The sequence below is a fragment of the Vulpes lagopus genome, chromosome 12 (assembly GCF_018345385.1).
Source record: "Vulpes lagopus strain Blue_001 chromosome 12, ASM1834538v1, whole genome shotgun sequence".
In the NCBI taxonomy this organism is placed as follows: domain Eukaryota; kingdom Metazoa; phylum Chordata; class Mammalia; order Carnivora; family Canidae; genus Vulpes; species Vulpes lagopus.
The window spans coordinates 19,445,256-19,468,527 of NC_054835.1; the positions used below are offsets into that span (position 1 = coordinate 19,445,256).

The window sequence follows — 23,272 nt, forward strand, 5'->3', positions numbered from 1 at the left end:
TCTGGCTGGGGGCTGGAAATCCTGAAGGCACTAAGGCACGAAGGACTTAATCATTAACCTGAGGTCCCCAGGCCTCACTAGTTGGTTACCATGGCAATCACCAAGTCCCCACCAGCATTCCTGCCTTCGGGCCCTGTCAACCAGAGGCCCAGCTGGACAGGACCCGTGCAGTGCCAGGGCCTCCCCTTGGCCCAGGGGTATGAGGAAAGAGTACCATGAAGTCTGGCTTGTAACAGATTTCAAAGACTTAGGATCAGCTACAAGGCTGGACAAAACAGAGAAAAGAGGGTAGCAAATTATTTGGATTTTTCCATTCAACTCACTGGTTTTAAGGTTTCTAATTTTTTATTAAAGATTTTATTTATTTACTCATAGAGACAAAGAGAGAAAGAGAGGCAGAGACACAGACAAAGGGAGACGCAGGCTCCATGCAGGGAGCCTGATGTGGGACTCGATCCCGGATCTCCAGGATCACACCCCAGGCTGCAGGCGGCGCTAAACCACTACCCCACGGAGGCTGCCCTTAAGGTTTCTAATTTTAAGGGAAACTGGGATTTCATTAACTAGAAGTATCTCTTGTATACATTCTTTCCCCCCAACCCACCCATCTTATTAAACATAACTGGAGATGAACAAAAGATGCATCACGGCGGACTCTTTCCGGTCACATGTGGGTGGCTGAAGAGAAGACATCCTCTCAGGCAAACATTAACCACCACCCGTGGGTCTCAATCTCTTACCCAGAATGAGGCTGCAGTTACTGAGGGAGAGACAGGCCTATCCTGGGAGCTTGACCAAAGTGGATTCAAAATGCCAAGCCTGGGGGCGCCTGAGTGTCTCAGTCGGTTAAGTGTCCAACTCTTGATTTCGGCTCGGGTCATAATCTCAGGATTGTGAAATCAAGCCCCATGTCAACCTCCATGCTCAGCGGGGAGCCTGCTTGAGGTTCTCTCTCTCCCCGTCCTTCTGCCCCTGCCCCTCGCTTGCTCTCTATACCTCTTTAATAAATAAAATCTTAAAAAAAAAAAAATGCCAAGCCTGGCCATTGCCCCATGAGGTCCCAATAAACCAAAGCCTGGTAGTCCTAAAGGGGCAGTGGCAGGGCCTATGTAAGGTTTCAGAAACATTTACTATCTGTTCACACAAGACCCAGCCATAAATTAAGCTTACAGCAATGGCATCTCATCCCAAAAAGGATGCATTTTCCAAACTGTTCCCTCTGGGCTCCCCAAGGCAACATGGGCAACAAAAGTTTACACACCATTAAGGGCAAATATAATCTCACAAAACAGAAAAACATGATTTCAGGCTTTGAAAAGAATGTCTGTGCCTGACCAGCTCCAAGAAAACTGAACCCACTACAGGCCTGTGATCAACTCCATTTCCATGGGGACTGCAAGGTTGATAAAGCAATGAAAACTCTGTGAGAACTGGCTCTGGTATTCTGAAACTGCAGTGATTAAAATACCTACTTGGCAGTCATGTGTTACCTGGTAGACACAGTCTTACTGGACACTTCAGAAAATTTCAGAGTTGGAGGGGGCATTAGAAATGATCACCAAGCCTGTCTCATTACTTGTCTCCACCCCTGGAGCCAGATGAGGGGGCCATATCCCAGGGAGATGCAGGAAATAGGTCAAGTCACCATCCAGGTAGATGCCAGGACCTACGTCCTCGAACTCGGTTCCAGGCTGTCTGGTGCACCTCACCTCCTCTGTGTTGAGGGGGCCCTTGGTCTCCTCGAGTTAGCACACAGCCACACAAGGGCAAATGCACAAATAAACTGCTTTTCTGCCAAGACACTGGATAAGGCCAAGGGAATGAGAGATCGGAGTAGAGATGTGGGGAGGAGGAGAGAGTAAGGAAGAGGAGCCACTCGTGGATACAACCCGGTCTCCTCTGCCTCTAATCTACCTGTTCTCAAAAACCACAAGCTCCTGCCCTAAGACCAAGCTTCCAACAGACACCCTCTCCAAAACCAGGCTCAACTTTTCCAACTGCTTTTCTTGCCCAACGGATCCAGGAGACAGCCAGAAAACCACCCTGGCTGCCAGCTCTGAGCAAATCTCACAGCTACTCCACACACCTGAGGCCTCCACCCAGAGGAAGCCCCTCCCTCACTGCACTCCTGTCTTGCCACCACTGCCACCGCCCTTCCCGGCTGCACCCACCTGGGACCCGTGCTGCCCGGAAACCCCTTCCCTGCGTCTCAGGGCGCAGAATCACAGCAGGATCAGCTGGGGCACCTGCTCATGGGCCGGGCCAAGGGACACTGCCAGAGCCGCCTCCCAGGCGCAGGGAGCCACCCAGCAGGCCACATTACTGAGTCAGAGGCCAGGGTCCAAAATCGGCTTCCTGGAGGACTCGGAAGGGATGTCGCCCAACCGCGCCCTCGGAGAAGGCGCTTCCATTGTCAGGACATCAACATGGAGAGGGCTCCCAGCCCAGATCGAGAGCTAGATCTTGGAAACAGCTCCTTCAAGAGCTGTTTTATGGAGTTGGTTTTTAAAAAATGCAAATGCCAGAAATCTCTTTCCTGTTCTTTATCGCTTTTAAATGTAAATTAAAAGACCTGTTCCTTCATGTCTCTGGAATCCAAAGTATCAGTCCTTCGACTGGTCTCAAAGGAAACATTAACCCTGTAGAGTCATGGCAGGCTGCGCGCCAACAAGCAGGGGTCTGTTAAGGCACCCACCAGGCACAGGACCCCAGGCACGTGAAATCCACCCTTTGCACTTGCTTTAACACCTGGGATAGGATAGATGCAGTCTCCTTAAACCTCACTCAGAGGCTGAGCTTCCAAATTACTGCCACCTGCTGACACCTTCCCACCTTCCCTTCCTCACTGCCAGGAGGCCCATAGTGCTCACGTGCTCAGCCAGCCAGGCACAATGCACACACCCCCATCTAAGCCCAGTATATGCCCCCTCCCCAGGAATAATCCTATATGCTCCCTGCCCAAAACCCCATGGCAATTTCACTCTCAAATCCCAATTCTTTGTTTAAAGGGCCCTAAAAAAATTTCTCTACTTGTCCCTGGAAGCTTGTTCTTTTTTCCCCCTGTTGTCTGACAGAGGAAGGGGTAGAGGAGCCCCGGTGCCAGTTCATGGCACCCAGTGAGCATTTCCGAGGCCTCTGCTCCATTTCTCTCAGCCAGAGGAGAAAGAGGCCAGAGGCCATGAGAGTCCAGTCTGCCAATCACACCACAGAATGGGAGCCTCAGGTGACCCAAATTAAAGACAGTAAATAGTCAAGCCTCCTGACTGAAGCAGGGGCTGTTTTGCTTTGTGATTTTTCCAGGAGTAGGCACAAGCCTTCAACCCTGCTACCGAATATAACCAGCACAACTTAGAATGCTCTGCCAATCGCCTTATTCCCCCTTCAGTGCCCCTCCCTCTCCACCCCACCCCATAATTACAGAGAGTCTGGGGTTGGGATTTTTCATGATGCTGCTTTTTAAGCGTGTGACAACACAGAAGGGTTATTTAAATCTGAGCTAGAGTGGAGAGATCAACATTGTTAAAAGGGCAAAATTAAGAACACATTTCCCTGGGTCTTAGATAATTCAAGGTCACTTGCAATAAACAAGACAGAAAACTGAATCATCGAATCAAATGTATCCCGGGGCTCCACTACCTTGCAGGGTCTGAGAAGCCATAAGCCTGGAATGGAGCTGATGTTAACGTCTCTTAGAAAATCTACCACACATTAAGGAATTCGAGTGCATGACTTCCTGTCTGACTCAGGTGTTTTACCGCTTTTCTTGGTCCCCTAATGCATCCCGTGTTCTGAAAAGCTCATGTTGATGATTATAGGTAAGGACTCGTAAAGAAAGATGTGCTTCGGTCCTGCCCTTACTGTTCACTGGCTGGGTGACCCTTAGGCACATCACCTCACTCCTCAGAGCCTCGATTTCTTACTTTATAAAATGAGAACAATGGTCCTGATGACTTCCTAGCATTTCCTGAGGAGTAAAGGAGATTAGAGTTGTCACATGCATCCCACAGTCAATGTTCAGGGAATGCCAACCTTAATCAGGATGATGAAGGAACATTCATAGCTTTGGGAAAGGTCAGTAAGGCCCAGTGTCAATGCCTTCTACTTGAGAGCATCACTAAAGCAAGATAATGCCTATCTCTCTCCCTACATGGCATACATTTTTCTGCTAAGACAGAAAGAAAGCACAGTTGGGAATGCCAAATCCTAAGTGTATGATACATTTGATAAGCGCTTACCACGTGCCAGGAATTTACCATATAGTCACAAATCTTCATTCGCCTGCAAGGCAAGTACTGCTAGTCCCATCTCACGGGGTACGGAGCTCAGGCTCAAAACATGTCCTACTTACCCCCTCCTGCTCCAGGTCAGTCTCAATGCAGATGTGGTAGGCCAGGATCAGCACCCAGAGCTTGGCGGCAAGCACTAAAGCACAGTGCCTCGACTTCTGGGCCTCTGTCTAGCTCATATCCCCTCCCTGCAAACAGCACATGTGAGCATATTACTCACAGAATGTTCTAGAGCTGACAGACTGTGGGCCTCACCTCATCCAACCCCTTGAATTCAGCCTTGGGAGGGGAAGTGGCCTGTCCAAGGTTGCAGGATGGCCCAGAGGCAGGGCTGGTATTCAGCCTCAAGTTTACTGACTCTGGAGAAGGATCTTGCTGATGGATGGCCCAGTGGTTCGGAGAACAGTAGGTGGGCACTAGGAACAAGCAGGAGTACCTTTGAACAGATTTCAAAGCGATGCACAGGGGACCTAAGCAGACCCCACCCTCCACAGACTGATGAGAAAGTAAAACCTGCCTGATGTGCGCTAGGCCAGCTGTCTTGAGCTTGGTTCACCCATGAACCACAACCTCGAGATTATCAGTGTGTAAAATTACTTTCCTAGATGCTTCATGAATTTCTATTTTGAGGCCACCCACTCTTAGCTGTTGCACGCACCCTCCTGGTCCCGCCTCTCTGACAACCCACAACTAATCTGCCTGTCTCCAGCAAGGGAGATCCATCAGGTGGCTGACCCTTGTAAATAATTAAAGGGTGATCCCATCGCCCCAGGGAAGCTGGGCGGCTTGTTATGGGGGGAGGCACTGCTAACAGCCTAACAATTGCTTCCTCAACAGATGGCGAGCAGGGTGTATCAGGAACACAGCCCACAGAGCCAGCCTGCCCAGGGGCCAACCAAGGCAAGAGGCCAGGGCCTGCATTTCCCAGGCTAGCTTTAAGAGCATCAGAGCCTGCAGCCACAGCCCAACTCTCTCCACAAAGACCTGTGCAACCCTGGCACATCCATCCTTGGCTCTAGGATGGCCTCTTTCTTTTTAATTCGGAGGAAAACGCGAATCAGCAAAATCATCCAAAGAACTCATCTCTTTTGAGTAGGGGAAAACTCCTTGGAGTTAGAAATGCCAACTTCCCCTCAATCCCCCAAAAGTCAAGTCCTGTTAGCAATCTAGGAAGTACCCGTCCAAGCTGGCTCTGACACTGGTGAGCGATGGAGTGTTCTGTGTGTCTGTGCGCATCTATTACAGAGAGGTATGGACACATACGCATATGCTTTTTAAAAAACAGGAATATGCCAAATATTCTCCCTCTGCTTTTTTACACTTAAGATATCATGAAAATAATTGCGAGAGAGTCCACAGATCTTGTCTGTTTTACAGTCAGAAAGTATTTCATAAATGATCTAGTCTTTCTCTTTACTACTGGACAAAACTATGATGAACATATACCTATAGGTACACAGGCATGGTCTGTGTCAGATGTCAGATTCCCAGGAGCTGGACTGCTGAATTCTAAGCAATATATATTTTCAGTTTTAATAGTAACTGTCAGGGGCACCTGGGTGCTCAGTTGGTTAAGTATCTGCCTTCGGCTCAGGGTCCTGGGATCGAGCCCTATGTTAGGCTCCCTGCTCAGCAGGTAGCCTGCTTCTCACTCTACCCTTGCCTCTACCCTTCCCCTTCTCTCTTGCTTGCTCTTGCTCTCTCAAATAAATAATCTTTAAAAAAAAAAAAAAAAAAAGGAACTGTCAAAGTACCATGCAAAAAGGAACTGTCGCAGTACCAAGCACAACTTAATTATACCTAAGAGTTGCAGGAAAGAGGTTCAGGGACCCAGCAGGAAAACCCCTGTGCCTCCACCGCCCACACCCCACCACCCCATCCCACCCTTCCAACCAGTGCTGCTCCCATTTCACCTTCTTTTGTATAATGGCTTTCCACAAAAGATTTTACTAGGGGGGAAAAAGGATTACTCTGCCTGAAATGTTTAGAAACCACCTAAAGGCTGGTAACAATTGCTAACACACAGCATTTACTATTTCCTTACACTGTATAAGGATAATCTCATTTTATGCTGCAACAGCCCCATTTCATAGATGTAGAAACTGAGATGCATCAATTTTTATAAGGTCCCTCCAAGCATGCGGACAAGAGGTGGAGCCTGGATAGACTTGGCAACCCGATTCCGAAGTCCACATACTTGTTAAGCCCTTTACCGCTTTCTGGCAAGGGCACTGAGCACACAGGTCCATCCATGCAGACCCACAAATACAAAAATGCTTCCAGACCTAGGCCTGCTGGCCTCTCCAAACCAATTCTGACAAGCTTCTAGGTCATCACCTTTCTGCCCAGACCAGTGAACCAAAGAAGCATCATCACTTTAAGAAGGTGCTTGCCACATCCCCTTCCCCCTGAGAGCTCTGCCACCTCCCAGCCCCTCACCCTTCAAAACCCAGGGGCCATCATCCCTATCACTGCCTGTCTGTGACCTCCTGGGCAGGCAGGTCCTCCCTATGTCACAGCCACAGACTCTGAAGGAGGAAGTAAAAAACGACCAGCAGCAGATCTGCTCAAAGGGAGAAAGAAGAAGCAAAAGGCAGCCAAGGCCCCGATGCTGCCGATTCACTGCCCTCAGACCTTAGGGCCCACCACATTTCTCCATGAGGGACTGTCCACATTCATTCATTTATTTATTTTAGAGAGGGAGGGAAGGGGGATAGGAAGAGGCAGAGGGAGGGGGGGGGGGGAGAGAATATCAAGCAGGCTCCATACCCAGCACGGAGCCAGACATGGGGCGCTCCATCTCACGACCCTGAGGATCATAACCTAAGCTGAAACAAAAGTCACTCAACAGACTGAGCCCCCTAGGCACCCCAGTACAGTCCATACTCAGAACTGGGAAAGAAAGGAGAGAACAGCCACAACTTCTACACACGTGGATGCAAGGATCAGCCTGCTTCCCAGGGATTTTAGTTCAAAGGGGCTGAAGAAAGAGAAAAGGAAGACCAAAGAGGGAAAGAGGAAATGAGGAAGAGGTAGATGAAGCAGCAGCAAAGGAAATGTGAGGAGCAAAAGCTCAAACACATCGTGGCCAGGGCTTGAGCACCCAAACCAGCACCCCTGCCTTACTTCTGTCTGCAAAAAAGCTGAAGAAAAGCAGAAGGGCAGACCCAGGCCCCTGCAGGGACATTGCATAATCAAAAGAAAAGGAACTTTTCTGCCTGGAGGGAAGCCTATAGCTGTATTCCCATCAGCGCACTTCTCCAGCACCCATGACAAACACTCGACCAGGGATCCCAAGACCCAGCCCCGGGAGGCACTGGAGAAAGGGTGGCAGCAGACAGACCATGCTGATTCTAGGAAGGTGCAAGTAGAGGCTGAAAAAGAGTGGCACAGGACATCCATGGCTCTGTATGCCAGAGCCATGCAGTGCTTCCTGCAAGAGCGTTTCCATGTTGTTCTAGAAATGACTAGCAGGTCAGGGAGGCTGATGCAATAAGACCTCTTATGGCCTATTTTGATTAATGTCAGTTTCTGGAAGCCAGAATTACTGCAGCATTGTTGGTAATGACAAAAGATTGGAAACACCCTGAATATCCAGCAAGAGGGGATTGGAAGAAAAAAATAGTAATAATAATAAAACAATGGCACACCCGTATAGAATAAATGTTATGCAGCTATTAGAAAGAACAAGACAGGGGATCCCTGGGTAGCTCAGCAGTTTAGCCCCTGCCTTCAGGCTAAACTCAGGGAGTGATCCTGGAGTCCCGGGATCGAGTCCCACATCGGGCCGCCTGCATGGAGCCTTCTTCTCTTCTCCCTCTGCCTATGTCTCTGCTCTCTCTGTCTCTGTCTCTCATGAATGAAAGAAAGAAAAGAAAAAAAGAAAGAAAAGAAAAGAAAAGAAAAGAAAAGAAAAGAAAAGAAAAGAAAAGAAAAGAAAAGAAAAGAAAAGAAAAGAAAGAAAATAAAAATAACAAGACAGGGCAGCCCAGGTGGCTCAGCAGTTTAGCGCCGCCTACAGCCCAGGGCATGATCCTGGAGGCCCGGGATGGAGTCCCACATCCAGCTTTCTGCATGGAGCCTGCTTCTCCCTCTGCCTGTGTCTCCCTTCTCTGTCTCTCATGAATGAATGAATGAATGAATGAATGAATGAATGAATGAATGAATAAATAAATAAATAAATAAAACAATACAGTTCTACATGTCCTGATGTGAGCCAATCTCCCAAGTAGAATAAGGGTAGAAAAAAGGACAAGAGAGCGTAAATAGCATGCTCATGCAAATAAACGAGATGAGGAACACCGAGAAAAGGATGATTTCTCTCTAAAACACTGGGAATTCTCCTATTTCTCAACCTGAGTAGTAGGGACACAGATGTTCAGTTTATCATTCTTTAAACTGCATATACGTTCTATACATGCTTTTGAAGATATATTTCATAATTAAAAATTTTTAAGGGTGGGTGCCTATGCATAGAAAATCTTCAAAGTAAATGCTTCTGATAAGAGAAACTGGCAGGGAACAGTGGGGTGCAGTGTGAGGGAGGTTTCCTTTGACTCTATATCCTTTTACAACCTTCAGTATCTTTTACCACATGCATGAATTGCTGATAAGAAAAAAAGAAAGAAAAAGAAAAAGAAAAAGAAAGAAAGAAAGAAAAAGAAAAAGAAAAAGAAAAAGAAAAAGAAAAAGAAAAAGAAAAAGAAAAAGAAAAAGAAAAAGAAAAAGAAAAAGAAAAAAAGAAAAAGAAAAGGAAGTCCCTGGCAATCCTCCAGGGTGTTTTGGCATCATAAATCGGGAAAGTACCCAAGGGGCCAGTTTCCCCATTTTGCAGCTGAAGAAGCTGCAGCCCAGAGCATCTGATGTCCTATCTGTGGCCACACAATGAGTGACTGGCAGACTCAGGAAAAGAAGCCAAGTCCCCAGGAAGTGTTCTCCACTTTAAGTCTCTCAACCAGGGGTGCCCAGGCTGCTCAAACCCGAGTACCACTTGTCTGGCCTAATCAAACCCTCCTGCAGCCCTTCCCCCACCCCAGTCCACAGACAGAGCAGGGAGAATCAGGGGAGGCACCCAAGACCCAGGGTGAGAGTCACCGGGCACATTCAAGGTTGGAGTCCCCAATGCAGCCTCCTGACCCCATGCTCCCTGGGCTGCTTCCTTCAGCCTGGAAGCACACAGAAGGGCAGACAGGTAGGCAGGAGGGCTCCAGGGCTCCCATCCCAACCCTCCAGGCACTGTGGGTGGCATGGCCACTCCTGCATCCTCAGTAGGCATCCTCCTGGCAAACCACTGCCTGGCAAACTAACGCCCAGCAAAGCAACTGGACGAGTTCCACATTCTGGCCACTTTGCAGTCATAACCACATCTGGGGAGAGAAAGTACTTACCCTGATGTCTTCTTGCCAGCAACCAGGCACCAGACCTACCCACTCAACAGCCTTAGATCCCAGCCCCCCAAGTCAGTGGGTAAGCACCAGGAGCCAAACCAGACACTGGTTGCAAAATACCACTCTCGTCAGTGTATTTACATTGAAGAAAATCCTTAAGGGCTATGCAGAAGAATCATAAAACCTCAAAACCAGAGGGAGTTTAAGAAAACTGGTCGGCTCCCCCCACCCCCCAACCCCCTATAGTAAAAACCTACCACGCCTGTTTCATTTATTGGAGGCCAGAAACAACTCAATCCAAATTTTAATACTTCCGTATTTAATATATGCTAACCAACCTGAGTTCATATGTTCTTTTCAACAAATAGCACCCAACCCCAGGCACACTGGGAGCACGGGAGGTAATTACAAGAGCTAACGTTTGGAGAACGTTTACCGAAGAGCTGAATTCAACATACAAGTCATGCTGCTAAGCTCTCTGCGCAGGACACCTCACTGAGGCCTCACGGCAGTCCTAAGAAAAGAGTCAGTTGTTAACCCATTTTACAGAGAAGGAAGTCAAGGTTTTGGAGGTAACCTTGTTCAAAGTCATAGAGATAGCAAATGGCCAACTGAGGTCTGCTGGGCTCCAAAGCCCGTTCCCACCCACTGAGCCAGACACAGCCCTGTTCACAGGAACCCATGCTCTAGCAAGGGTCTGGACTTCCTCTAAATCTACTCTGCCCACAAGGGGCCAATCAGGACTGTTACTTCCCACTCCCTCCCAGACTCTTAAAGGGAAATGTTTCCCCAGGAGTTCCAAATAAGTCTAGAGCCCAGGATCCATCCATGATGCTGCCTTCTCTGCTTCAGCTCCAGACCGAGGGCCCTGATGACCTACATGCTGACACCAAGAGAGGGTGACAGCCTGGGTGAAAGGGTTTGTGTAACAGGAGACCTGGCACACTCACCCCATCTGATGCCTGAGCCAGCTCCATAATAGCCCAAGGGAACAACAGACCCTCTCCCCACTTCCCTTGCCATGAAGGCCAAGCCAGCCTATCCAGCAGGCAGGGGTGGTCCTGCAGGGCTAAGGAGGTGGGCTGGGCATGGGGAGGGGGTTCTAACCTAGGCTCGGCTTTGGGAAGTTTCCTAAACCTCTCTGGGATGTCTCCACTTCTGTAAAAATGAGAATAAGTCCTTCAATTCCACAGGGAGAGGAGTGCTAGTAAAGGGACTTAGTCACATAAATTCCTCAAAAGATCTTGAGAACAGGAGACCTAGTTTACAGATAGGGTACCAATGTGGGGTATCCTTCCTGGTGTGCCACCACCATGACACACAACATGCGGCTCCCAGGATGTCTACCCTCTGCCTGGAATGTTCTTGGTGCCCCTCTGACTGGGAAGGTTAGAGGTTCAGATCAAGAACCACCTCCTCTGAGAAGTCACCTCTGTCCTCCAACCCCCTCACTCACAGGTACTCCCTGCTCTTTGGGCGCCTCCCCATCACACTGGACAGGCATTAGACACCTACTGGTCAGTTCATCCCGAGGGCAGGACTCCTTGAGGTGAGGTCTGCCTCTACACTATCAATCCGTGCTATAGTGTCTGAAGCATACGTTAGGAGCTCAATAAATGTTTGCCAAATACATGAAAAGTGTTAGTAGTGTTATTATCACCCTCTGAAAGTTGTTAACAGGATATAAGCCTCCTGGGGGGATGGCTCCCCACAGGAACCCCAATCACTGGGACTGACCCAGAGCATCAGAACACCCAAGCTTCCCTGCACTGTCTGCTTTCTGGCAAATACTTCTCATGCCCAAACATTAACTTCCCGACACTTGATCTGTACCAGGCATTGAGAAGGCAGGGGAGACACAATCCCTGACACACCCCCAATTAGTTCCCAACTCAGAAATTCTAGTTCAGAGGTGCTTTCCTCAGATAAGGAGAAGAGAACTTTCCTTATCTCATCCTCTCAGAAGTCTATTGGTATAGATGTATCATTATAATGGACATGCTACAGTAACACAGCAGTAGGTGCACATAATTTGTAGGTGAAAATATCCATGTTGGGAACACATGATCAAAATCTCCTTCCGGAAAGGTATGCAAGAGCAAGTCTGGAGGTCAGAGGGCCAGCTAGGAAATGCACCATGCAGAGGAAAAGATAGGAGAGAAGTTTCCAACATTCACAGAGCAGGGGGCCCCAAAGGAACAAAGACAAGGGAAGTCTTAAAAAAACAAGATGCTCAGGGCCCCAGGCCCAGCACATTCCCTGCTGGGGAAAGATAGGACAGGAAAGAGAAAGGAAACAGATGAGAGAGGCCATCCAGGGAGACAAGGGGGAATTCCAGGCATTCCAGGGAGAGGAAGCTTGAAGGCCTGAAACAGTGTGGCCCAGGGGCGATGATCACAGCTCTGCAGCTCTGCAGGGGCGACACGCTAGATCCAAGGGATGGGGAGAAGGAGCCAGGCAGGAGGCTCAGGCAAAGTGCCACACTGCAGAAGCACAACTCGGCCCTGCAGTCAAGAAGAGCGGCCCCCAACCAAATGCTAAGAAGCTACTACTGTCCTCCATTTGTCCATCTGCTTATCAAAAAAAGGCCACCCAGTTTGGGAATATTTTGAGAGTTGGGAGAGATGCAGTTAAACCCAATGCTTAGCCGCAAGCGAAGGGCCGCCAAAGATTCTGGCCTGAGCAGAACAGATCTGCTTGGGCACAGGTAAAGACCTTTCAGGTCCACACCCACAAACCCTTGGAGGGCACAGCTTGTGGCAGACAACCTGTCCCCAGGGGTCAGGGCCAGTCTCTGGGAGCAGCCACAGCTGAAGAGGCAGGCCAATGTCTGCAGCCTTTGGGTTTTACTGAGTACCCCAAGAATCAAAGCCACTTAGGGGCACCTGGGTGGTTCAGTCAGTTGGGTGTCCAATTCCTGATTTCGGGTCAGGTCGTGATCTCAGAGTCCCAGGATCAGGCCCTGCATTGGGCCCTGTGCTCAGCGCACAGTCTGCTTGTCCCTCTCCCTCTGCTCCTCCCCGCAGTTTGTTCGATCTCTAAAATAAATAAATAAAATCTTTAAAAAATAAAAAATCCAAGCCACTTGTTTTGAATGAAGTAAGAGGGCAAGAAGACACCAGATGGCAACCCTGAGAGCCAAGCTCCTGACAGCCAGGAGGCCCAGAGCTCAGAAGGAGTGTCCCGCTTTCTTCTCCACAACCTCCTCACTGGAAAATCAGGGTTTGAGGTCAGATTTCCCAAGAAGTAGACTCTGAAGTAGCGGTCTGGCTGAAGGAGGAGTCCACACCCATGAGGTAAGCAGGCCTGGGCAGCAAGGCAGGGACACCAGTCGTCAGACCCATGGGGAACTCAGCTGGGATGGCCCTTTGAGGTGTCCCAAATGGAGGCAAGGGGTCAGCTTCGGTACCCCACCTTTGGATGGAGGGAGGGGTCACCGTGGGAAGAGGAGGCTTCCTTTAGCTGAAGGCAATCCCAGAGAGGGACTCAGCTATGCTGTCAGTGGCCATCACTCCTGGCAGCTGGGATGGGGGCACAAACCCTGAAAAGGGTTTGGGCAGCACATCACAGCCTTTTTGATGTGCCTCGGGCTTTTCAAATGGCTGCTCAACAAGAGTTTCATCTAGAAGGGAAGCTCAGTCTAATAATCTCAGAATGACACCGCACAGAAAGTCTCAGAGGAAAAGCACTTGTCTTGTTATTTTTATGTCACTCGTAACTGAGCTGATAGGATCTAACGTTCTCTTTTCCTGGTCTTAGATAATTTTTAAGAACACATCATTTCACTTCAAAGAACCCGTCAACAGGTTGCTCTGTGAATTTTCCATTTTGTCCCTCCTTGTTTTCAAGCTCCTAGTTCACATATCTGAAAAAAAAAAAAATCTATCTTTTTGATTTGTAGACTCAAACCACACCATCTGAGCAGATATTTGCATTAAGTTGGGAACAAGGTCTTGGCAATCACATGGTTAAAACATTACAATAGGCATAAAAATAAAACCTGAGGGGGTACCTGGGTGGCTCAGTCAGTTAAGCATCTGCCTTCAGTTTGGGCTGTGGTCCAGGGTCCTGGGATGGAGACCCTCATGGGGCTCCCTGCTCAACAGGGGGTATGCTCCTCCCTCTGCCCCTCCCCACCCTCCTCCCTCAGATAAATAACATTTTTTAAAAAATAAAAACATGAGGATGTTTTATCACGTTTTATTTTTTTTTAAGCTTTTGTTTATTTTGGGATCCCTGGTTGGCACAGCAGTTTAGCGTCGGGCTCCCGGTGCATGGAGCCTGCTTCTCCCTCTGCCTGTCTCTGCCTCTCTCTCTGTGACTATCATAAATAAATAAAAAACTTTTTTTAAAGTTTTTTTAAAAAAGATTTTGTTTATTTTTTCATGAGACACACACAGAGAGAGAGGCAGAGATAGGCAGAGGGGGAAGCAGGGTCCCCGCAGGGAGCCTGAGGTGGAACTCCATCCCAGGACCCCAGGATCACGCCCTCGGCCAAAGGCAGACGCTCAACCACTGAGCCACCCAGGCGTCCCTGTCACATTTTTAAATACATGAAAATCCAGCCAAAATATTTTTGCATTTATAATATCATTTTCCCCTAATTTATGAGAAATGCATATTTACTAAGGAAAAATTGGGAAAGAAAGGCATCGAGAAGAAAATAACTACTATTCCACAATTCAGGGATAAGCCACTCACCATTTTTTTTTTTTTTTTAAGTTTTCTTTGTTTATTCATGAGAGACACAGAAACAGGCAGAGGGAGAAGCAGGCTCCTGACTGGGAGCCCGATGTGGGACTCAATCCCGGATCCCAAGATCACGCCCTGAGCTAAAGGCAGAAGCCCAACCGCTGAGCCACCCAGGCATCCCAGCCACTCACCATTAAGAAGCATATGCACAACCTTCTCTTTTTCTTCCATGTCTTTCATTGGTGTCATACCACTGAATAACCTATTTCTTTCTATTAAAGGTATATTATGAATATTTTTCCAAGTAGTAAAGCTCATCATACCTGTGGCACAGAGCTACAAGCTTTGTCATGAAGCCTGGGACACACCAAGCATCATCCTAGCAGACACAGAAGAACACACACACACAGACATACACACAACTAAGAGACAGTTAGCCAGACCCACTGGATGCCTGACTGATGTTACAATGACTCTGACTTTCCGAAACTGGAAAATTACTCTGTGGGTCCCAGTGGGCTCCAACAGCCAAACTGTACCAGGCACTGGACATTTTATCACGGACTTTCTTCTTTCTTTGATTCATTTGAATTTTACTGAAGGGTCCACTCTCTTTAGGTGTTAATGATCAGTGAATGACTAAAACAGATATAAATGCCAACCCTTCTAGAGCTTTCATTCTGGTGAGGAAAGAAGACAATCACAAGTAACATCACACAGCACGCATGGATGGCAGGTGTGGGAGAGACACAAAGCCCAAAGGGGTGAGACAGCAGGGAGGGCGCGCTTTTACCCAGGTGGTTGGGGAAGATCTCTCGCACTCAGGAGGGGAAGCGAGCCCCATGGGCACCTGGGGGTAGGACACCAGATGGGATGCCTGGTGTGTTCAAGCAACAGGAAGGAGGCCAACAGAGTGGAGGCAAAGTGAGAATGGAAAGGAGGAGAAAAACCCTTGCCTTGACTTTGGCTTTTACACCAAGTGGACTGGGAGTCACTGAAGGGCTCTCGGCAGGGGGCTGACATGAGTTCACTCACACGTTTTTTTCAAAGATTTTATTTATTTATTCATGAGAGACACAGAGAGAGAGGCAGAAACATAGCCAGAGGGAGAAGCAGGCTCCCTCAGGGGAGCCCCAGGTGGATCTCGATCCCAGGACCCCGGGATCGCGACCTGAGCCAAAGGCATATATACTCAACTACTGAGTCACCGAGGTGGCCCCACATGAACTCTTCATCATTAGATCTCTCCCTCAACCTCACCAAGACCCTCTTTACATTCAGACTTTCCCATGCACAGAGGAATTCTCTGTATTCCTCTCCACGATACCCACCAACCCCCTGCCCATAAGGCCAGCTGTCCTGCCTTGCATGGCGTTGGACCCCAATGCCCGTAATGGCAGCAGTTACCCCAACCATAGCCCCACTATTAATCAGCGATCCTCACACCCCAAATGAGTGGGGGTCTCACCCCAGCTGTGCCTGCAGAGCATTGGGAACAACCCTCCTTTCAACAGTCTGGATCCATGGTTCCAACTCTCTTCTGTTCCTGTGGTTCACAGCCTCTGAAGCCCTTCTTCCTTCCAGCCAGAACCCACCATCCCTCACCCAGGAAACCCAGCAGAGGCCAGAACTTACCAGCAGAGGCCAGGGGTGACCACCTTTGTTTTTTTGTTTGTTTGTTTGTTTGTTTGTAAGATTTTATCTATTTATTCATGAGAGACAGAGAGAGAGGCAGAGACACAGGCAGAGGGAGAAGCAGGCTCCATGCAGGGAGCCCAACGTGGGACTTGATCCCAGGCCTCCAGGATCACGCCCTGGGCCGAAGGCAGCGCTAAACCGCTGAGCCACTCAGGCTGCCCGGATGACCACCTTTGAAGGGAAGCCTGAACCACAATCCAAGTGTCAGCCATTCCCAAGAATGCAGTGGTGCTTGACGGGGAAGGAGGGGCTCAAGGTCTAAGCAGGAAGAGCCAGGTGTGGGCCAGGGAGGCTCACAGTGGCCCGTCTCAGTCACCTGCACTAGGAGGACACCTTTCTCACCTTGCCTCACCTATCTCAGAATGAACAAAGGGAAAAGCAAAGTCAAGTCAGGTGGGTGAGGAGGAGAGGTGCACTCAGCTTCAGTGCTGCCCCTACAACTCAACATTTGTTCGTCCTCTCCTGGCTTGCTGGCAGGGACGCACGCCATGGTCTCCTCACTGATACAGGCCCAGGGAGTAGGTGGGGGTCATGCAGGTTTGAGGGTGGCCCTTGCCCTCCAGGATGAGAGAGGCACAGTGGCTCAGTGCCTGCAATGCCCTGTGTCTAATGGCACGGATCCTATTCTTAGCACCCCAATAATGACCCCATGAAGTAGCTATGACTGCCCTCACCTCCCATGTTAGAAATGGGGTTCCCTGAAGCTGAGGAGACCTATCCAGGGTCACAGAGTGACATAGCTAGGAACGGTCAAGACTTCATGTTTATCAAGTGCTTACCATGGCAAAGTTCTTTCTACACGCTCTACACATTTACACATTTGATCCTCACAGCAGCCCTAACCATACTATGACTGCCCGCCACCACCACCTGCCCCCTCCCACATTGTACAGATGGAAAAACTGACACCCAGGAAAACAATAACCTCACCAAGATTGGAAGCAGGCGATGGCACAGGTACAATTCAAACCCAAGCTGTCTAGATCTGATTCCAGAGGCCAGTTTCCCAACTTCTGCACTAGAGCGCCTTCTACATTGATTCACATGATTTCTCTAGGAACACAGTGAGGTTAATTTAGCACTATTACAATATATCCTCATTTAATTACTCAGCACTTACAATGTGCCAAGCACTGTATGAGGCCCTGAAACTTCTGGATGAAGAGGTCACCCACAGTCTTTGTCCTTAAAGAGACAGGAAATCCTTCCTTTAATGCAAAAGGGCTCTAATCACACTTCTTAAAGAAGGCTGTCCCGGAAGCATGTGGTATCCCAACTGGAGGGGTTGCCAAAGGGAGAGGCAATGGCATTCTGGGAGGGACAGGCGGGGAGTGGAAGTGGGAGGCAGAGAGAGGACCACTGGTGACACTTGTCTCTGTGTAGCCAAAGTGTGCTGTAACACAGAAAATGCAAAGGCGAGGGCTCCATCATCAGCCAGATCCTGATTTGGATCTCCCCTCTGTTCCCATCAGTGTGATGTCAGGAGGCTAATGCACCTCTCTGGGTCTCTGGGCCTCAGTTCCCTCCTATGCAATGTGGTGAGAACCAACCTCCCAGGGCAGCTGCAAAGTGTGATATTCTGGGGGGCCAGCCAAGAGCCCAGAATCAAAAGCATTCAATCAATGTTTGCTTTTGTCATAAATGTCCTCTTTATCACCTCCATCCATCGTCCAAACACCCAGAGCACTTTACTCAGAGTGTGGACAGCAAGAACCAGAAGTGGTTGTCCAATATTTCCACAAGAGTCTCTCTGAGCCAACCACCAGCTTCCTGGGACAGTGTGATGGGTAACGTTTACCCTGTGAGTGTCTGGCACCTAGAGACAGAGCCCACAGCAGCACTTCTCCTTTCTGGGACAGTCCCTCACACAGCCTCACTGTCACAAGGATGGGGACACTGACTGGGTGCCCCCAGCATGGCTTAAGCCAGGCAGCCAAAGCAGCCTTCTCGGTGCCAGGCAGGCTCTGCTCCCACAGGACTGCTTGCTAGGAATAGTTTACTTGCCTCAGGAGGGGTGGCGGCTCTGGAAACTTCTCTGCTTCTCAGACAAATCCTGGACCAGCTCAACAAAGGCCTGAACACCCGGGGCAAAAGCTGCAGGACCAAGTCTCATTATTACTACAGCAGATCTGAATTCTGTATCATACCACATGGCTAGCCTTCAGTCCTGGGGCACTGAGAAGAGAGGAAGGCCGAGCAAAGTAGGGCAAGGGGACTCAGGTCAGATCTGCCACCATGTCTGAGCCCCAGCTCCCATCTCAAGGCTGGCAGGCACTCAAATATTCATTACCTTAATAAGCGAATGAATGGAAATAATAATGATAATAAAGGAATCTTTCCAGAAACACTTCCACACATGTTACTTTTCTAGATTTTTCCAGGTGCAGATATATTTTTATACATTTATAGAACTACAAATGCTATACACATGCAATTTTGCATTCTGTATATTTTCACTTAATATAATATCATAAATATGGTCATGTTATCACCCAGGCTTCCTAAGAGCAGCTGTGCATGGAATAACCAACCCATTGTATGTTATACCATGGCATGTTTAACCATGACCTCGCCGCCAGACATCTGTTTGGGTGGGGGTTTTTTGTATTACAGATAATACACATAACCTCATAAATTTTGCATTTCTTTTCCACTGAATAACTGCCTTAGAATAAGCTCCCTTGGATGGATGAACAGAGTCAAAGCATATCTATTGTCCCAATGTTATAGATGAGGAGAGAAATACCCTGCCACCCACCCTCACAGTCAGAAACAGGACCCACTTCCCAATACTTTCATTAGTCAGCAACAGAGCTTTTGATCACAGGTTTAGTGCGTATACCATTCCCAAACTCCATTTTTTAATAAGAAATGAGGGCTGAGTTTCAAAATCCCTGTACAATTCTACAGGAATCAGTGGACAAGAGGCCACTGAAAAGCCACCTCTGGCCCTGGTACCCATCATAACCTTCCCCTCTCATCACTCCTTCCTCTTCACTGCCAGGCTCCTGGCTCCCTTGAGCGTGACACCTCCTTGTGTGTCACCCAGGCACCAGCTGGAGGCACATCATGGCTTCCAACTCACTCCCTTGGGCCCCTGCCCTGGTTGGTACTCAGCTTCCAAAGCTCCTTCCCAGGTACATCCCTGTGGTATCCCTCTCTACCCTTCTGAGCTCTCTATTCAAATATTACCTTCTTGGCACAGCCATCCTGACCCGTCCCTTAAAATTATATCATCCCTTACGGCACTGGAGTGGCTTGGTCGATTAAGCATCTTACTCTTGGTTTTGGCTCAGGTCATGATCTCAGGGTCATGGGATCTAGCACCGCACTGAGCTCTGTGCTCAGCATGGAGTCGGCTTGATCCTCTCCCTCTGCTCCTCCCCTCCATGCTCTCTCTTTCTCTCTCTCTCTCTCATAAGTAGATAAAATCTTAAAAAAGAAAAAAAAATCATACCACCGCTTGCCCCAGGCACTCTTCCCTGCTCTGTTTCCACAGCACAGCCACATTTTAACAATCTATTTTACTTACTCACTCACTGCCTTACCATCTCCCAACCTGGTATCTTTGTCCGTTTTGTTTACTATTTCCCCCCAGTTTAAAATAGGACCTAGCCCATAGTGGGGGCCGCACCCACTAATGAAACACCTGTTGAGAAAACAAATACAAAGAGTCTTACTCTGTGCCAGGCATTGTGCCCTCCTTGGCTCATCTCACTTATGATGAACAACAATCCTATTAGAATCCCCATTTCACAGATGGAGAAATTGTTGCTCAGACAGGTTATGCGATTTGCCCAAAGATGCACAGCTAGCCAGGATGCGAATGGGCCTTGAACCCAGGTCAGCAAGTGCCAAAATCTGTGCTTATACCTACAAGGTACTGCTCATTCTCCTGGCCTTTTATCCAAATACAGGACCAGTCCTGTATTGGCCAGCAGAGCCTTCCAGAACAAGACCAAGAATCTACCCTGTGGGGGCAGCCTGGCTGGCTCAGTTGGTAAACATGGGAGCTTTGATCTTGAGGTCAGGAGTTCTACCACCATATCAGGGGCAGAATTTCAGAATTTACTTAAAAAAAAAGGGCAGCCCAGGTGGCTCAGCGGTTTAGCACTGCCTTCAACCCAGGGCGTGATCCTGGAGTCCTGGGATCGAGTCCCACATCGGGCTCCCTGCATGGAGCCTGCTTCTCCCTCTGCCTGTCTCTCTCATGAGTAAATAAATAAAATCTTAAAAAAAAAAAAAATCTTAAAAAAAAAAGGGGGGGTGGGGACGCCTGGGTGGCTCAGCGGTTAAGCGTCTGCCTTCCGGCTCAGGGCGTGATGCTGGAGTCCTGGGGATCAAGTCCCACATCGGGCTCCCCGCGTGGAGCCTGCTTCTCCCTATGCCTATGTCTCTGTTTCTCTCTCTGTGTGTGTGTCTCTCATGAATAAATAAATAAAATATTAAAAAAAAAAAAAAAAAGGAATCCATCCTGTGATTAAAAAGGGGAAGAGGAGGCAGGAGTGGCGAGCCCAGGCAGTGGACCCCAGGAGCCCACTCCTGCTCCACTTCCTCAGGAGAACAGCAAGTGTGACTTGCAGAACACAAGCCCAGTCTAGTTTGGCAGCCACAGGGTGACAGAGACCAGTTAGCTGTGACAAGTGGATTGAGGCTTTGACAACAGGGTGCTAAGAAAACAAATCCTGCCAGACCAGGATTTAAACCCACCAGGGCCTGAGAGGAAGTTTAGTTTCAGTTGTTAGATGCCCAAGACAAGCTCTGGTCATCTGAGGCCACCTAAGGCTCTTTCCAAGAATAGTCAGAAGCCCCCTCTGGTTGAGGGACCAGAGGTGGGGGAAGATGTGAACAAACCAGTTGTCACCAGTTACATGGTGAATCGCAGCCTGCATGGCAGGCCACACACACAGGTATCAGGACTAAACGACATCTTTGGCTTTTAGTTTCTTTTTAGTTTTTTTTTTTTCTTTAAGCTACTTCCTAAAACTCTCAAAATTGTCAAAGATGCAGTTGCAAGACCGGCCTGGCACTTTGTCTCTACTGCTCCGCTCGCCTCATAAACCACCAGACCAACCACACATAAAAAGTTTCCTGTCCCCTAAAGAGACAAGTTTCCATTCGCTGATGGATTCTTCCTTGCTCTGTTCTGTCCCCTGGGCCAGGGTGCGTCAGGGCCACCAAAGGGAATCTCCCCAGGGACTTACCTTCTCTCTCTCCTAAAATCCACCACCAGACCTGAAAAACAACTGTGGGGGGCACCTGGGTGGTTCAGTCAGTTAAGCATCTGCCTTCAGCTCAGGTCATGATCCTGGAGTCCCAGGATCAAGCCCCAAGTCAGGCTCCCTGCTGGTCTGCTTCTCCCTCTCCCTCTACCCCTCCCCACACTTGTGCTCACACATACTCTTGCTGGCACGCTCTCTCTCAAATTAAAAAAAAAAGTCTTTAAAAAATAAAAAAAATAAAAAGAAACACAACTATGCCTGCAAGTCATCGGCACCAGGCCCAAGTGCTACCCACTACGCTGCCTTTCTAACCAGAGTGCTTTGAAACAGAAGCCAAGTTCTTTGAGATGGAGTCAGATAGAGAGCCTTGGCTCTGAACCTACCTCCCCCCACCCTCTCCCACTCAAGGATGCTTCTCTCTCCATCTTCCTTCCCCACCAGGCGTCATCCACCTTCCCCCTATGCCTCCTTTCTGCTGCAAAGGGTCACCTGCTAATCTAGACTCCAATATTCTGGTCAACTCCTCTTCTTTACAACTTTGAGGTCATCTAGTTCAAATGGTGTGGAAAAGGAGAGATTTTCAAACCCTTTTCCACCCAGCATTATGTCTTCCAAAATGCTGAGTGTTACTAAAGTAACACTAAGAGTGTTACTAAAGGTCTTTTCTGACCTCTCTGCTCCAAACAAGACCCAAGGTCCAGCAGATTTCTGAGGGGTGCAGACAAATGAACACGAATGTGAATTAAGACCATTCTAGATTTGAACCCCGGCTCTACCAATTACTGTGTGACTTTGGGCCTTATTTCTCATTCACAAAGTAGGCTGATAAAGTTATCATTACTGAGAAGTTAAGTGAGAGAACACCTATAAAAAGCTTGATTTGTGGAAGTTGGACAAGTCTACCTCTGATTAGCTGTAACAAGGGGAGAGGAGCCCAAGATACCATATTCCTAGAATCTGACCTTCCCTTCCCTTTTGGCAATAAACTCATCTACTAGAAACCCAAGAAGCTAGCCAAAGCTGACCCCCAACTCAATGCTATCAGAGCACCCTATAGCTTATGAGTCACCAAGCCTGCTCCAAACAAAATGGCAGCCAACATCTTCTACAGCCCAGTTCCTAGAACCGCCACAAAGTCACAGCTCACTAGGTGATACATTCAAGGCTGCCCGAAGGCTGAGCATCTAGGATCATCTACTCAGACCTCATCCCCCAGATCTTTGCTCTACCCAAAAAGAAGAAAATATTTGAAAAGCACAGTGTCCTCTCGTCTATATTCCCAAGACTCACAAGTCAGAGTCCCTGGCCCGGGTTGGATGGGCCAGGGCAGAGTAGCTCAGCAAGAAGGGGGTTTCCCGTGTCTATTTCTCAGGCTTGTTTCCCACAACTGGCACCTAGATACTCATACCTGGTATCAGCAGCACCACTTCTGAGTTGGCAACCTCAGTTCTCAGGGCCCCTTCCTTGCAAGAGGCCCAGGATCCCCTGCCCCACCCCCCAACTTGGCAGGCTGTGGCTGCCAGGCCTTACAGGAGAAAACTGAGTTTCAGTTAGCATGGGTGAAGGCTGGTGGCCCAGAGCACAGATTGGTTCAAATCAAGAAACATTTCCCAAGTCCCTGCACACCTCAGGATGTAGAGATGAGTCACGATGCGGTCCGATGGGCTTTCATTCACACCCTCACTAGCACCTTCTAGCGGCTTACTCATCTACAAACTCCTCCACTAAGCCGACTTTCTTATTTACTCTTACATCCCAGAATAGTGCCTGACACGTACCTGCTGGATTAGTACAGGAATTCTTCACCATAGCCCAACTTTAGGGAAACAGGCCCAAACTCCTGCCTATAAATCCCTGACCTCATGGTGCATCACCCATAGCCAAGCCAGGGTCTTCAGGGACCAGCACTTCCCACTGACCTCTAGGCACACTGGCCTCCTTTCCTGTCTTTGAAAATACGAGGCTCATTTCTGCCCCAGGACACTTG

At 48.7% G+C, this 23,272-nt stretch overlaps 1 protein-coding gene across 8 annotated transcripts in view; it reads right to left on the reverse strand.

Annotated features, from left to right (window-relative positions):
- The window catches only part of KSR1 (kinase suppressor of ras 1), a 154,588-nt gene that overhangs the window by 117,785 nt on the left and 13,531 nt on the right, over positions 1-23,272 (reverse strand). The window contains exon 1 of one of the 8 annotated variants that reach the window (XM_041724964.1): positions 2,172-2,333. The exons of the other annotated variants lie outside the window; for them this stretch is intronic. The gene's annotated coding sequence lies outside the window, so the exon portion shown is untranslated. Of the gene's footprint in view, positions 1-2,171; positions 2,334-23,272 lie in introns of those variants that run through there. 8 annotated transcript variants of the gene reach the window in all.